Below are 15,708 nucleotides of genomic sequence, written 5' to 3' on the forward strand. Positions count from 1 at the left end.
TGGTCCTATCCTATCTCTATTTTTCGTACGGTACATTTGATAAAAACCCTTGGGGTTTTCTTTTGATTCGCTAGCAACCTTATTTTCATAACTTCTCTTTGCTTTTCTTATCTCCCTCTTTACTTCTCTATTTAAAATTGTGTACCGGTTACGTAAGTGTTCCTCTCCACGTTTTATTTTTCTATATATTCCTTTCCTTTGGCCTATGAGAGATTTTAATCTGTTGTTTAACCATCTTGGTTCTGAATTATTCGTTCTAAACGGTTTTGAAGGGATATATCTATCTTGGCCTCCGTGTATTATATTTATTAACTCGTTATACTTCTCACTGGTCGAACGTCTGTTTGGTACTGGAGGAGTTAATTCCCGTCACCTGGACTATATTCCTATCTACCACCTCCCCCCTCACAGACACCTGACGGACATTCCCACGTGTTTCCTGCACACCTATGACCTGGGGTTCCTCAATGACCTGGCATTCCCTCAAATAGCGAATCTCCCTGTGGAATACCGTTCGAAAATAAGCTGTTAAGCCATCGAAATCTCCTAGACGAAAATTAGGAACGGTGGAGGTATATTCAGTGGAACAGACATCCCAAATAAATTTGAACTTAATTTCTTCATGATCGCTATTACCAAGTCGTCCACCAACCTCTATATTACTAATGATATTTTCTTTATCAGCTAAAACCAAATCTAGTATATCATTACCTCTGGTGGGCTCCCTGATATACTGATAAAGAAAATTATCCTGTACCACCTCTAGAAATTCCTCTGACTCTGCATCCCCTGTCTGATTTCTCCAATCTATCCTTGGTAGATTAAGGTCCCCTACAATTATTACTAAGCTGGACTGTGATGCTTTCCTAATTTCCTCCCAAAGGTATTTACTATCAGCTCTACTTAATTTAGGAGATATGTAAATTGCTCCTAGAGCAATTTACAGATCTCAACCTCGAAAAAATCCCTCCAACTCCCTATCTATCATTCCAGCTAAAACAGTAACTCCCTGCTTGCTAAGATGAGTCCCATCCCAACTATACAAGGCACTCCGTCCATAAAACCGGTCCCAGCTGTCTATGAAATGTATTTCATTATCTTTGCAATACCTTTCAAGGCGGCAATTAAACCCTATTGCCCTGCTCAACCACCCTCTTCCAACCCGCCACCTGGGTAAAATGCCAAGCACTACAGGGGTTCCTCCCCTCTCCCTAACCTTTTCTAACATCAACTTGTACCTTTGCCACAGTACCTCACTCTTACGGCTACTAATTTCATTGCCTCCTACACTGAGGCACACAGTGGGTTTGTCACCACTATCCTTTACGATATTTGATATTTTTTCTGTCACATTAGCCACCCTGGCCCCTGGAAGACACACATGTTTAGCGAGTGGAGTATACATGGCCCTGTTCAGATATCTCACCTCGGAGTCTCCAACAACAGCAACATTTTTCTTACTTTTCTTGTTCTGTTTATACTTACCTGTACTGGAAGTTCTCTCACCTTCCTTCTCCTCTGCTTCCCTCTCTGCCTTCCCTTCACATTCGTCCCGTAGTGCGTCGAAGGCATTGGTGGTCTTAACTTCCATTTGCTTCTTAAGAGTGAACTTCGTTGCACCCTTGTTAACTAGTGTCCAACCTTCAGCCTTTTTCTCTTTCTTCTCCAACAATTCCCTCATTTGTGCCTTCTCCTGCCTGAGAATTTGTACCTCCCGCTTCAGTTCGAGAAGTTCCTCCTTTAATTCAAGGTAGTCCTTTTCAATACCTGCAGTGGGGACACAGCTCTCTGCCGAGGAAGCCATTACGCACTAGTTCACACAAGGTAGCACACACTATCACGGGTCACTATGGGTCACCACAACACACTAGCACAACACTTTCACGGATTGCTAGCACAGCACTATCGCTGATCACTACAACACACTAACACAGATCACTAAAACACACTAGCACAACACTACCACAGGTCTCTGGCACGTCTGAGCAGACTGACCTCACGAGAGCGACTGAATAATGTAGACACAGTAATGTAGTACGGTGTTCCAGCGAAATCTGATGGTCAAACTACCTTTTACTTTCACCAGGCTTGCTTTACAGTTTCGCTGTGGTCTCAAATAAGTTTTTAAAAATCTTTGTGTAAAGCCAGAAGCTTGAAAATCACAAGAGTTAAAAAGATATTATACACAATAAACTATTAGGAACATCGATTAGACGCCATTAGATTTATTTACAAAAAAGCTCAAACCAAGTCAAAACTGTTGTCAAGATCATGGTCAAGATACTTGGAGCTACACTGATTATGAGCCAAGACTACTTTCATCTTTATGTGGTTGCTAAAACGGAAATTTTCGTTATGGAGTCAAAATCAGTCTCACGAAAACACGTCTTGGGTAAAGCAAAACATGAAGAGAGGGGAAAAACATGCGAGAACTTGTACAGTAGGATACGGTGAGTATAATATTAAAGAGAAAATACAGTGACTTTCATACTAATGAGAAAATGCTCCTTGTGTTAAAGAACCATTAAAATGAGGGAGGAAAAGAATGCCAGATCTAATACATATGAACGAGTACAGTAATCATAATATAAAACGCAGGCACAGAAATCTATAATCCACACACACCACAAATCCAGCCAGAAGACAGGACGTGTGTGCTGGGCAATCCCCAGGTCCTGTCTTCCCCTTTACTATTTTTTAAGTCAGCCTACACCCCACTGACCGGGCTAATATATGGCCCGGCCTGCACTATAAGTGCAGGAAATCTTTAAACGAGCGAACGAACCTATCATCACTATAAGTAATATGTAACTGAAAAGGCGTTTGCTTGTCAGCACTTCATCACTTTCCGGATATTTACCGGTATCTGTAAATGCATACTCACAGTCAAAGAAATAACCTGTACTACGTCACTCATTTAACACGCAACACTAAGTCACCATCATTAGGCTGTCTCTACATTGTTCAAAAAAAAAAATAAAATCGGCAGTGCTGCATTATCATGATTCTATGAGCACAGTGTTAAATGTAAAATTGTGAAGTTAAGTCTGTATTATCGCTGGGGATGATGTGATGGATTTATTTCTCACATTTACTTATTCATTTATCTATTTACTGTCTGGTGAGTTAGTGCTCGTGGTTAAAGTAACTTTCGTTTACAGTAGTCACTCAAAAATAATTATAGCATTCAGTGATAATACTGGCCAAGTGCATATTGATTATTTTCCTACATAATTCTCTACCACAACTCTGAATGTATCGCATCAACTACAGTGGCGGATCCAGAGGGAAGGACGAGTCAAGGCAGTCCGAGCCTCCCCCCCCACCCTTTAATGAGTCATTTTAATTTCTCTGCAACAAATATACAATATTACTGAATGAAAAACAGCAGTACATATTACTTTGATAATCTCCTTACTGTATGGGTCTGATTATATTTCTTTAGTAGTCTACTCTAGTTTATGGCTGCAAAACTGATAATTTTCAGATATTACTATAAATCTTAAACGCATTATTGTCGTCAGTGGATCATAATAATAATCATAATAATAATAATAATAATTTGTTTTAGCCTGCTTTAAGCAGCAGAAAGACCTTACCAATTCAGTTCCTGTTCCTTTTTTTCTGTATTTTTCTATTTTCATGGTGGTAAACAGTTGCTTTCTGCTTACTTCACTCTCCCTCCTCCCCTTGTTGTTATTATGTTCCCTTTGCCTCACTGACGTTTGTTCTTCGTATAAAAAAAAAAATCAAACCTACTCAATTCTACCCAAATTCACTTACTGTGTGTGTGTGTGTGTGTGTGTGTGTGTGTGTGTGTGTGTGTGTGTGTGTGTTTCTTTTTTCTAAGCTTTTTTTTAACTAAATTTTATGGGCATAATGATGTTTACTGTTGACTGTGTTTCTGCCGGGTTTTTTTTTTTTTTCTGACTTTTATTTCACAGGCGGAATGGCAGACTAACTAAAACTTACTCGAATACTCGTTAAGTTCAGTAAGGTTAGATTAAACTTCTGGGTTGGGTTTGGTCCAACTGCTTGGTTAGGTTAGGTTTAGTCAGGTTAAAATTTTAGGTTAGGAAGAGGAACTAAAAGGCGACCGGGGCCATGCTGTAAGGGTCCATCATTACACTCGAGAAACAGTTGGTGTCGCGGAAGGGACATGGCTAAAAAGCAAATGAGAAAGAAATTTAACGTTAACCCTTTCAGGTCTCCTGGCCACTATAGTGGCTTTCTCGGTAGAGGTCTCCTAGCCACTCCCGTGGCAGCATATTTAGGCATGAATGAAAACTGTTGCGTGAGGCTGGTGAATGAAATAAGGATACGAGTCGCTCCCCAGACTCTTCTGCATCTACCAGGCATGTGCAGATCACAGTATTTTAGTTTATACAGTCTGGAAAGAGCTAATCATAATAGGGGGTTGAGTTGCACGTATTGGTTTTATTATACTGTTGATTTGGCAATATTTTTTACCATTTTGGTATCAGTTCATTTAGCAAAAGAATATTGTTTGCAATATATTTTTATTGCACTGGAGGATACATAGCACATCCCCCAATTGGCCCATGTTTCTCTCACCTCCCTCCTCCCTTTCAACAGGGGCGCACCCAGAGGGGGGGGCGGGCCCGGCCCCCCCCCCCTTTAGCTCTCTGGGTTCTTTAAAAATTTATATGTACCGGTATTTATTTCGATAACAGCAAAACATGAAAAATTGGCAAGCACAAACAAAGTGTAACACATGAGCCCGCAGGTCTGACTCTAAACCAGCATATGACCTCCCAGTAATTATCGGATTACCTGACCTCACCTCTCTACGGCCCCCCCCCCCCCTTTTAGAAAATTCCTGGGTGCGCCCCTGCCTTTCTTCACCCCCCTACCTCCCACCGATCCACCACCCCTCTACCTCCCACCCTCCTACCTCCCACCGATCCCCCACACCTCTACTTCCCACCCTCCACTCTCCCCCCAATCCCCCACCCCCTGCCTCCCGTCTACGCACATATCTGTCTCATCACAAGCAAGCAAGAGATTTCCGCGTTGTATGTCTCCATATTGATTCATTTCCTGGGTGTTCGAGTGTCTGATTGAGGGAAAATAAATACAGCTTTATGATTTTAGGTTTCTAAGGATGTTTCTGTAGCCTTTTACACATGTACCATGCATTTATTTGTTACCAGGCGGACATACGCGTGCAGCGAGTGTTGCCTTTTTCTTTGACAAATGATTGTGTCTCCTTACTTTTTTCTTATATATATTTCATGAGTTTCTCACATTTCTTGGTTATACTTATAACACCGTCAATTTTGAGAAATAATAAATGTTTGATCACTGTCTCAACTGCTGCCTGTAAGTACACAGGATGATATAATTAGCAACAATAAAATATACATATGTACATACAAAAGGCAAGCTCGTAGGCTTACCTTCATGTCCTCACCCCAACAGCCTTGGACAATAGGCTACTAACCAAAATAAGAGCAAAGTAAAATAAATTAGTTGTAACTAGTATGTGATAGTTTTATAAGGATCTTGTAACTGTTTAGTTTGTTGTTTGTCTGAGAAAACATCTCAAGAATCATTCACAAATCACGTGAGATATAATGTACATAGTGCACTGTTTTTTATGGAAAAACATGGAAACAAACAATGCAATCATGTCGCCTAAGCACCAAGAAACACCTACCCACCGAGATGGCAATACTCATACGCTACCACACACCACTTGCTATGCAATTTCCCATCATTTTTGCAACATTTGTATGGTGAGTAGAGCTCTATTATTTTATAGGCAGATGTGCATTACTTCCTTGTGCATGAATATTTTTGTCTTTATTTGTAAACCTTGATTTTTTTTTCTTACAAAATGCGTGTCTAACGTGACCTTGGGATCTATTTGAGACCTGAAAGGGTTCGTTCATTACCACACCAAAAAATGATCAGAAAAATATAAAAGATTCCCATGAAGAACTTATTTGATAAGATGCTTCTGCTGCTTAAAGTAAAAGGTATGTTTACCTAACAATTATTATATTAAATCCTGGATCCGCCACTGAAGTCACGTTCGTATAAAAATGAAAAGCATAACTCACTCACAGTTGTAAGGCATGCAGTAACCATCCTCACCCCTGCGTATGAGTATCCTGGGGAGGCGTCTCAAATGATCGCATTTCTAACATGGGTTCCGAAAACGTCTACACGAACATAGGGTCTCACGCTCGCGTCCCCTCAATGTAAATTAGTGATTTAATTGTATAAACACACACACTTGTCAATCACCCGTAACACAGAAATGCTTGCTTGGATCAGAAATTAGTTCAGCAGTTATCTAAATGAGTACAGGAACCATCTTTAACGTAACGAACAGACTTATCATGAATATGAACTCATCACAACTGCATCACAGAAATGATAGCTCGTGTCCAGGATGAGCTTAAAGTCCACAGTGTACAAGATCCCTCACTCCACTTCTTTCAATGCACACGTCAAATGCCCGTGTCACAGAGATGCTAATTTAGGTCTGAGATTAGTTTAAGGCAGGTCTGCATGTATATCAGATCTGTTTCTAACATCACCAACACAATGAACGGACCCGTCAGTATAAACATGCACTCATCAAACAACCGTGCCAAAGAGATGCTGACTTGGGTTTTGCATGAATTCTATTGTCTACACAATATAAAATCTCTCACTCAGTCACCTTTAACTTAGTACAAACACGGACTAATTAAACATCGAGCCACAAAGATGCTACCTCAGGTCCAGGATGAATAAGGGAACTACACGCGTACAGCATCCCTCGCTGAGCTGCCCTCAAGATATCTAACTACAGTTCCCGTATAAACACTTACTTGTCAAACGTACATGTCACAGATATGGTGGTTTGGTCCGGGGTTAGTTTGAGATGTCTGCACGAGTTAGTCCACCTCTCAACTACACGCTTCTCATACACGCTCCTGTTACGAAGATGCTAACTTGGGTTCGGGGTTAGTTCAAGAAATGTTTGCAAGAGATTCGAGTCCATCTCTCAAGAACCACCAACGCAGCGATTATATTTACCGGTGTAAACAAACACGCTTCTCAGCACTTTCCACCTGCACGCAAACTAACGCTACTCACCAGGGTTGCCAGATGTTTCAGAGCAAAAGGGGACAAATTTTGTCCGAAAAAGAGCCAGATTGCTCAGATTAGGGCCAAAGTTCATTTTCGTATTATAGTGGGAAATAATTTGGGTTAAGAATAGTGTAAATCTTCTTTATTGACCCAGTAAACAGAGTAATTCATGGAAAATTAAGTTCTGTAATTGTATCAAATCAGTATCCACATACTATATTCTAAGAAAAAAATGTTACTGTGCCTTATTGCCAACCAGATGATTATAATGAATGACTTAGCTATACAGTAGCACCATGAAAATTGAAGCCCTATCTTTTTTTAGTAACAAGGCTTTCTTAAATGAATATCCGTACTTACATTACTGAAAAAAAAATAAATAAATGATATATAAAGACTTAAATTACTGTTGTGCGGAGTGTGCTGTGCCCCGACTTCTCCGGTGCAGACGCAGTGCAACCCTGGGTTCTTTATTCCCGACCGGGTCGTTATTAGCAAGGAAGGAAAAACACAAACACCACTGGTCAAAGGCACAGATATATTATCAAAAAGACAAACACACATCGTTCTATGAACAAAGCTAAGGAACTTACAATGACTTAAGGCGCGATTCCACCGAGGCAACATTTTGGCAACATGTGGCATGCTACATTGTCGCATAGGCCAAGCGTGTTCCAACCAGTTCAACAAAAATGGATAGAATCCTGGCTGAAAGGACGAAAGCAGAGAGTATTAATAAATGGAACTAAGTCGGACTGGGGATTAGTAACTAGCGGTGTACCACAGGGTTCAGTTTGTTGTTTTTGTTGAATGATTCCCTGCACATATAGTGCAGGCCGGGCCATACATTAGCCCGGTCAGTGGTGTATGGGCTGATTAAAAGAGAGTAAGTGGGGAGAACAGGACCTGGGGAATGCCCAGCACACACGTCCTGTCTCCTGACTGGCTTTGTGGTGTGTGTAGGGTTCAGTACTCGGTCCCTTATTATTTATCATATGTATAAATGATCTAGATTTAGGAGTCAATAGCAGCATCAGCAAATTTGCCGACGATACAAAAATAGGGCGTATCATTAACTCGACTGACGATTGCCATAACTTACAAAAAGACCTCGATACATTGTCCAAATGGTCTAAAACTTGGCAAATGGAATTTAACGTTGAAAAATGTAAAGTACTTAACGTAGGCAAGACCATTGGAGATACTAAATACAGCTTAGATAACAAAGAAATTAGTAAATCGGAATGCGAGAGAGATCTAGGAGTTATGATTAGTAACGACCTTAACCCGCCCCGTCCCGACGACCTATGGGTACGTCACCACGATTTGCATTTGCCAGTCCCGGCTATGTACCAGTACGTCGTGCAATTGCAAGGTACCTAATTTGCACAATTTTCAATTTTCGCACGTGATTTTTCGTATGTATACACGGGACACCTTCCTCTATTCCTGTACAAGATACCAAGCAGGGACAATGCCTTACACTGCATAACCTCCCCCCTCCCCCCCTCACACCATTGTCTTGGCAAAGGACCTGTTACCAGTGACCTGGCTAGTAAAGTTATTCAGGGCCAGAGTGATTCCCCAATCGATGACAATGTGGAGGACAATGTTTACATAGCATTAGAAGAAGAAACAGCCAGAAATAATGATCAGGTAGTGTGGCAAAAATAGGTCAGGTATGGTGATTAGTTAGTGAGTGAAACAATGCTTATAATGCCTTTATTACTGCTTGAAAACCAATATACTGTCATAGTACATATACATTCGTACCAAGTAAATAAATAAATACCGTTTATGAGTGGATAAAATAGTTACCCTCCCATAGAACTCGTTTTCTTTGATGCCAGCATGTTAGAAAACCCACTCAGGTAAGGAGGAACTCCTACCTGGATTGGGCACTTTAAACCTCAGGTGAGCGATTTCTCTATGAATTTTCGATGTTTCTCACCAAAAGCGAAGGTTTTAGCCAAAAAAAAAAAATTCGAAAATACCTCGGGACTGGGGGATGTCGGAGGTGCGGAAAACCTCGGGACGTGACGGGTTAAACCAAGGCAACAGTGTATTAATGCGAGAAATAAAGCAAATAGGGTCCTAGGATTTATTTCGAGAAGCGTGAGCAATAGATCATCTAAAGTAATACTGAAACTTTATCTAGCATTAGTAAGGCCACATTTAGACTACGCAGTACAATTTTGGTGTCCTTACTATAGAATGGATATTAATTCGTTAGAAAATGTACAGAGAAGAATGACAAAAATGATACATGACGTCCGGAACCTGTCATATGAAGACAGACTGAAAAGACTAAGTCTGCATTCGCTAGAGAGGCGTAGAGTAAGGGGAGACTTTATTGAAGTGTTTAAGTGGATGAAGGGTATAAATAAGGGAGATATTAGCAAGGTACTTAAAGTGAGCATACAGGATAGAACTAGAAATAATGGTTTCAAACTAGAAAAATTCCGTTTCAGTAAGGAAATAGGTAGAAACTGGTTTGGTAATAGAGTAGTAGACGAATGGAATAAGCTACCTAGAAAAGTAGTTGCTGCCTCTTCCATTGAGAGTTTCAAGCATAGGCTAGATAAGCATATGACTAATAAGGGGTGGATATAGAAAATAAGAAAATCTTATAACCAATACTAATTCATAATTTTTCCTTTTCAGGTTACACTATGATAGTCTCTATTCTCCTTTCACACTTTCCTGTAAAATGTCCACGCCAGTTTTTCTATACGGCGTGGTGTTCTTTCTGACTTTTTCCTGCCGGCTTCGGCTGGAGGGTTTGGAGGGCGGGGGAGAGCCTTCTTCTTTGCTATCCTTATCTCATTCTAGTAGTTCAGTTACTCTTCTAGGAGCTGCCCAGCATGGGCCAACCGGCCTACTGCAGTTATCCTCTCTTCTTATGTTCTTATGTTCTTATGTAGCATGCGACTGTGTGGCAACAAGTTGCCAATAGGACGTGACGCATGCGACAAGATTTAGCCTGTTGCCTAGTGTTGCCGGCCTTCCCATCAGTCGCGGGAAGGATTCGATGTTGAAAGCAACAAGATGAACTGGTCTTAAGAAAAAAACGAAGAATTTATAGAAGAATATAGAAAACTTGTTGTTCTATGGGATATACGCTTGGAACAATACAAGAATAACCAGGCTAAACTAGATGCATTGCGGGGATTAGCCAAGAACACACACACACACTCACACACCGCTCGCTAGTGCAGTGGTAACGTTCTCGCTTGCCAATTGGTGGACGGGAGCTCGCGCCTCGCTCAGGTTGCGAAAAGTTTCACTGAAGAAGTGGGTGGTTACTGTCCCCCTGGAGCAAGGGGACGGGTGTGTGCGTGTGTGAAGGTCACAGCCTTGCCCTTAGATCGGACTATATGAGCTCTCAGCTCCCTTCCGGGAGGGTAAAAGCTGACGATCACGACCATCAAGTGATCCTGACCGACCCGGTGAATTACACTCTCTCGACTTTTGTCGCTTCTCTCTTCCCTACTTCTCACCTCTCCGTTCACCCCCCCCTCTCTCTTTCTCTCTCCACCAGTCCTAATACTGTGCCAACACTTGCAAAGCTTTCATCTGTTACACTATTCTCTCTATCCTGTCTCTTGTTAAGCTAAGGTACGGTACTTCATAAAATTTTTGCATTCGTGCCTTCTTGACGGCGGGCACTCAGCACTCGTCTTTCTGTACATTCAAACCTTTTTATAAGTTATTCGGCAGTGTGTGTGTGTGTGTGTGTGTGTGTGTGTGTGTGTGTGTGTGTGTGTGTGTGTGTGTGTGTGTGTGTGTATCTACTTGTATGATTTTTTTAAGCTCTGTCTATCTACATATCTGTCTGTCTGTCTGTTACATGGTGTTGACAACTGGCTCAGTTTTTGTTGAATCGGTGGAAATGGTTTTGTGGCATTCAACATAAACATTTGGCATGTAGCATGCTACATGAAACAATAATGTTGACGTGTCGCAGTCAACATGTCTCCTGGATGAATGCCGCATTCAACATACATGTTGAAAGCCAGGCATGTTGCATGCTACATGTTGCCTGTGTTGCCCCGGTGGAAACCGCCTTTAGAAATACATATACAACAATCACTTTCCACCTAGTTCAGCAAGTTCTGGCTTATACACGGGATTTCACCTTCCTGAATTAAGTGTTTATCCACACAGTGTCACAGGCAATATTACCACAATATGTCAAGTATGTCATATTCCCATATACAGACAGTATAGTACAGCATACCCGTTCCATCAGGCACGTGACATATATGGCGGCATAATTATATTCGTCAAGCCTAGAGATTCGCGTGACATAGACGAGGCCCTAGCTAATACAATAGTTATGTGTCACATAGATGAGGCCCTAACTGACCTTAGACTACGTACGTGTCACATGGGATGAGAGTATATGATGGCTCATGCTTGATGGGGGGGAAAGGAGGAAGGGGGATTAGTGAGTCTAGGGTGGGTTTATTCGTGTGGGGGACGGGGGATGGGGGCCTGGGGGAGGGAGAGGAAGAACACACTGGGGGAAAGGATCACGCTGAGGTATACTGTCCAGTGGGGGGGGAAGCAGCACTGTGGGGAGGGTTGTCACTGTTGGGGAACTGACCCCTGGGAAGGGGTGTCGAACACTCCGCATATGAGATCACAGGTAGAGTTCACTATGACACACTGAGGGGAGGTAATACCGCGGTTGCTGAGAGGAGGGGGAGGTGTATGGGGGGGAGGTGAAACACTGGGGAGGGTTATATAACACTGGGGAGGCACACCACGAGTACGGGGAGGAGTCACAGGGGTTAGTTCACTGAGGGAGGGGTACAATAGCACTGGGGAAGCAGATAGTCACAGTGTCTGGTTCTCATAGTTCGTGCGGAGGGGAGGACATGGCCAACGGGGCAGAGGGGCCTATGCCAAGAGCTCCAGTTGGCGGCCAGGCATGGGAGGTGGGCCGTCCGGCAAGTAGTGTAGGGGATGGTGGTCCGTGTAGCCGCCACTAGCCTGGGAGGAGTGGGCGGGTGGTGTGTTAGACGGTTCCCTAGCCATGATGGCCCAGCTAGAGACAGGGCTTTCTGGGCTGGGACCAAAGAGGGTCAGGAGGCGCGCTGCTCAGTGCTGGCCCTTAGTCGTCATCGGGGTCCTGGAAGAGGACGTGGGGAGACCCGGGCCTAGGGTTGGCCAGGTGGAGGGCGATGTCCTTACTGGGCTGTCGTCTCATCCAGCAGGGGCAGCCGTCAGGGAGGAATTGTGGCCACCTGCACCGGGGGAGGGCCGACCGCCACAGCGAATGTCTGGGGAGACCCGCTGACTCCGGGAGCGGCAGCCTCGGCCGGAGGAGGAGGCCGTCAGGACTGGACTGTGGCCTCTTGTCCTGGCAGGGCCTGTCAACACCTGGGGAAGGCGAGGCTGCAAGGACCAGACACCTGGCCTCGGGGACATCTTGCCCAGTCTGGTCTCATGTGAGGAGCCTGTAGGGGAGCAAATACCCCCTTCTCGGGTAGAGAGGTGGGGAGAGGGGTGCCTTGCTCTGCCGCAGAAGTGGTGGGCAGTGCTAGTGGCGTTCCCCTCTACAGGAGCCTGGGGACTAGTGGAGGGAGGGAGACCAAGGCCCATAGGGCCCCGTCGAAACTCCGGTCTGAGGTATGCGGGGGAGGTCCAAGGGAAGTTCCCTCCATCAGGCAGCCCCGTTGGTCACTGCGTGGGCTCCTAGAGTAGGCAGGAGAGTGGGAGGAGTCGGAGACTCTCCGAGACACCGCCGACCCAGGCAGCTGGGAAATAGTGCCTGTTGGGCTCTCCCGGCCACAGCCACGGATCCAGCAGAGCCTGCATTCCGGCCGTAGGGCCTGGGACTCCTGCCTTTGTGATGGTGGGAGGAAGAGGTCGGACAAACTCTCTCGGCTTTTGCCACAGCTCTGACAGAGAGTGCCCTTCTGCCATAGGGGAATAACAACCCTTAAGGCTTCTCCTGAGTCCTCTATTTAACCCGTTCCATCCCGACGTTTTCTGAGCAGTGGTACGCCCCAGTCTTGACATTTTTAGACCTTTTTTTTTTTTTTTGGCTCAAACATCCGCTTTTGATGAGAAACATCGAAAATTCATAGAGAAATCGCTCACCTGATTTAGGTACGAGTACTTCCTTACTTGACTGGGTTTTCTAACAGGCTGGCACCAAAGAAAATGAGTTCTATGGGAGGGTAACTATTTTATCCACTCATAAACATAATTTATTTATTTACTTCGTACGAATTTATATGTAGTACAAGAGTATATTGGTTTTCAAACAGTAATATAGGCATTATAAGCATTGTTTCACTCACTAACTCATCACCATTCATGACCTTTTTTTTCCCACATTACCTGATCATCATTTCTGATTGTTTCTTCCTCTAATGCTATGTAAACTTTGTCCTCCACATTGTCATTGATTGGGGAATCACTCTGGCCCTGAATGTCTTTATTGGCCAGGTCACTGGTAATAGGTGAGTTGCTGAGACAATGGCGTGCAGGGGGGGGGAGAGGTTATGCTCTGTAAGGCATTGTCCCTGCTTGGCATCTTGTAGAGGAATAGAGGAAGGTGTCCCGTGTATACGTGCCAAAAATCACTAACGAAATCACTTGCGAAAATTGAATTGTGCAAATTAGGGACCTTGCAATGTTGCCGCATTAATTCATGTTGCCGGGATATGAGTGCACATCATGTGCGGACGTTAATTCACGTCACCGGGACAGCGTGGGTTAATAGGAGGCCGATCCAGGGGAATCAGCATTCAAGGGTGTGCTTGGTACTTTGCCACTGCAAGTCCCACCCTGATTTTGGTGAGCATTCCCACTGCTGAAGAGTAGTGTACTTTCCCTGTACACTGCCGGGTGGTCTGGCTGCGGGGAAGAGGGATGCCAGGTCATGAGAGAGACATGATGCTTTAGCCTGGAAGGTGGGCCAGGTAAGCCAGCCTCTACATCGTCCCCCTGTGGGGTGAGTGTCACACCCTCATACTCTCCTCCTGGGCTGGTGGTGTCAGGTTCACCCCGTCACATGGGTATTTCATGTTATGCTAGGTGTTTAAGGGTCAGCTTCCCATCCCTTGAACGCCTGGTGTGCAGCTGGGTTCTCTTTCTAGACCGGGGCTTAGACAAATAAGAGAGAGGCAGGACAGAAAAACTCAAGGCAACAACCTTAAATGTGTATTGACAAATTATGTGTGTCGAACAGGTAGATGTCACGACAACAGGAATCTAGGCAATTATAAGACATATGCAAGGATCATGGGCAGTAGTATCACCCAGGGTACTATTTGGACAATAGTTCAGGGCAATAGGTGAATAGCACAATGAATTGTCTTTAACCCGTCATGTCCCGAGCACTTTCGTACCTCCGACACCCCCCAGTCCCAACCATTTTTGGAAAAAAAAATTTTTTGGCTAAAACCTCCGCTTTTGGTGAGAAACATTGAAAATTCATAGAGAAATTGCTCACCTGAGGTTTAAAATACTCGATACAGGTAGGAGTACCTCCTTACCTTACAGGGTTTTCTATCAGGCTGGCTGCAAAGAAAACGAGTTTTATGGGAGGATAACTATTCCACACCACTCATAAACGGTATTTATTTATTTATTTGGTATGAATTTATATGTAGTATGAGAGTATATTGGTTTTCAAACAGTAATATAGGCATTATAAGCATTGTTTCACTCACTAACTCATCACCATTCCTGACCTTCTTTTGCCACATTACCTGATCATCATTTCTGACTGTTTCTTCCTCTAATGCTATGTAAACTTTGTCCTCCACATTTTCATCGATTGGGGAATCACTCTGGCCCTGAATGTCTTTATTGGCCAGGTCACTGGTAACAGGTGAATTGCTGAGACAATGGGGGGGGGAGGTTATGCGGTGTAAGGCATTGTCCCTGCTTGGCATCTTGTAGAGGAATAGAGGAAGGTGTCCCGTGTATATGTACGAAAAATCAGGCACGAAAATTGAAAATTATGCAAATTAGTGACCTTGCAATTGCACAATGTACCAGTACGTCGTCGGGACTGGCAAATGCAAAATGTTGCAACGTACCCATACCTTTGTACTACTGACCTTTGTTGTTGCCAAGTATCGCGTTTTTCCCCCGTCCCCCCCCCACCACGGCCCGGCCAGCCTGGCTGTGATACGTGGCAGCGCTCTGAATGCTCAGAACTGTAAATCTGCGCTCTCTCTCACAAGCAGTTTATGCTAATAGGAAACGCTTGTTTCCCCAGTTGTAACACTAGCTTTTTTTTTCGCACGGTTTGCCCCTGTTTAGCGTCAGTTTACCGCAGGCTTTCAAAGTGACATTATGGCGAGTTCTAGCTCTTCCGAGTCAGTGCAAGCGACCGACAGGAACGAGAATAAAGTGACGGGCGTAAGGCAGAATAAAAAGCGCGCCGCGCCGATCTTTCGGGAAGTAATATGATTGAAAATAATGTAGTATACATGTTTTTAGCTGTGAAAATGGAAATGTTTGTTGAGTGACGGGAAGACCGCCGCCGCGCTGCATGTCGGCCGTATGCTCCGTGATTTTAGCCTTATTTTCAGTGCTTATTGTACAAATACGGATTCCAAACTACCTTTACGT

This window comes from Coenobita brevimanus, chromosome 89 (assembly GCF_032717465.1).
Source record: "Coenobita brevimanus isolate Jiangsu-jjx chromosome 89, ASM3271746v2, whole genome shotgun sequence".
Taxonomy (NCBI): domain Eukaryota; kingdom Metazoa; phylum Arthropoda; class Malacostraca; order Decapoda; family Coenobitidae; genus Coenobita; species Coenobita brevimanus.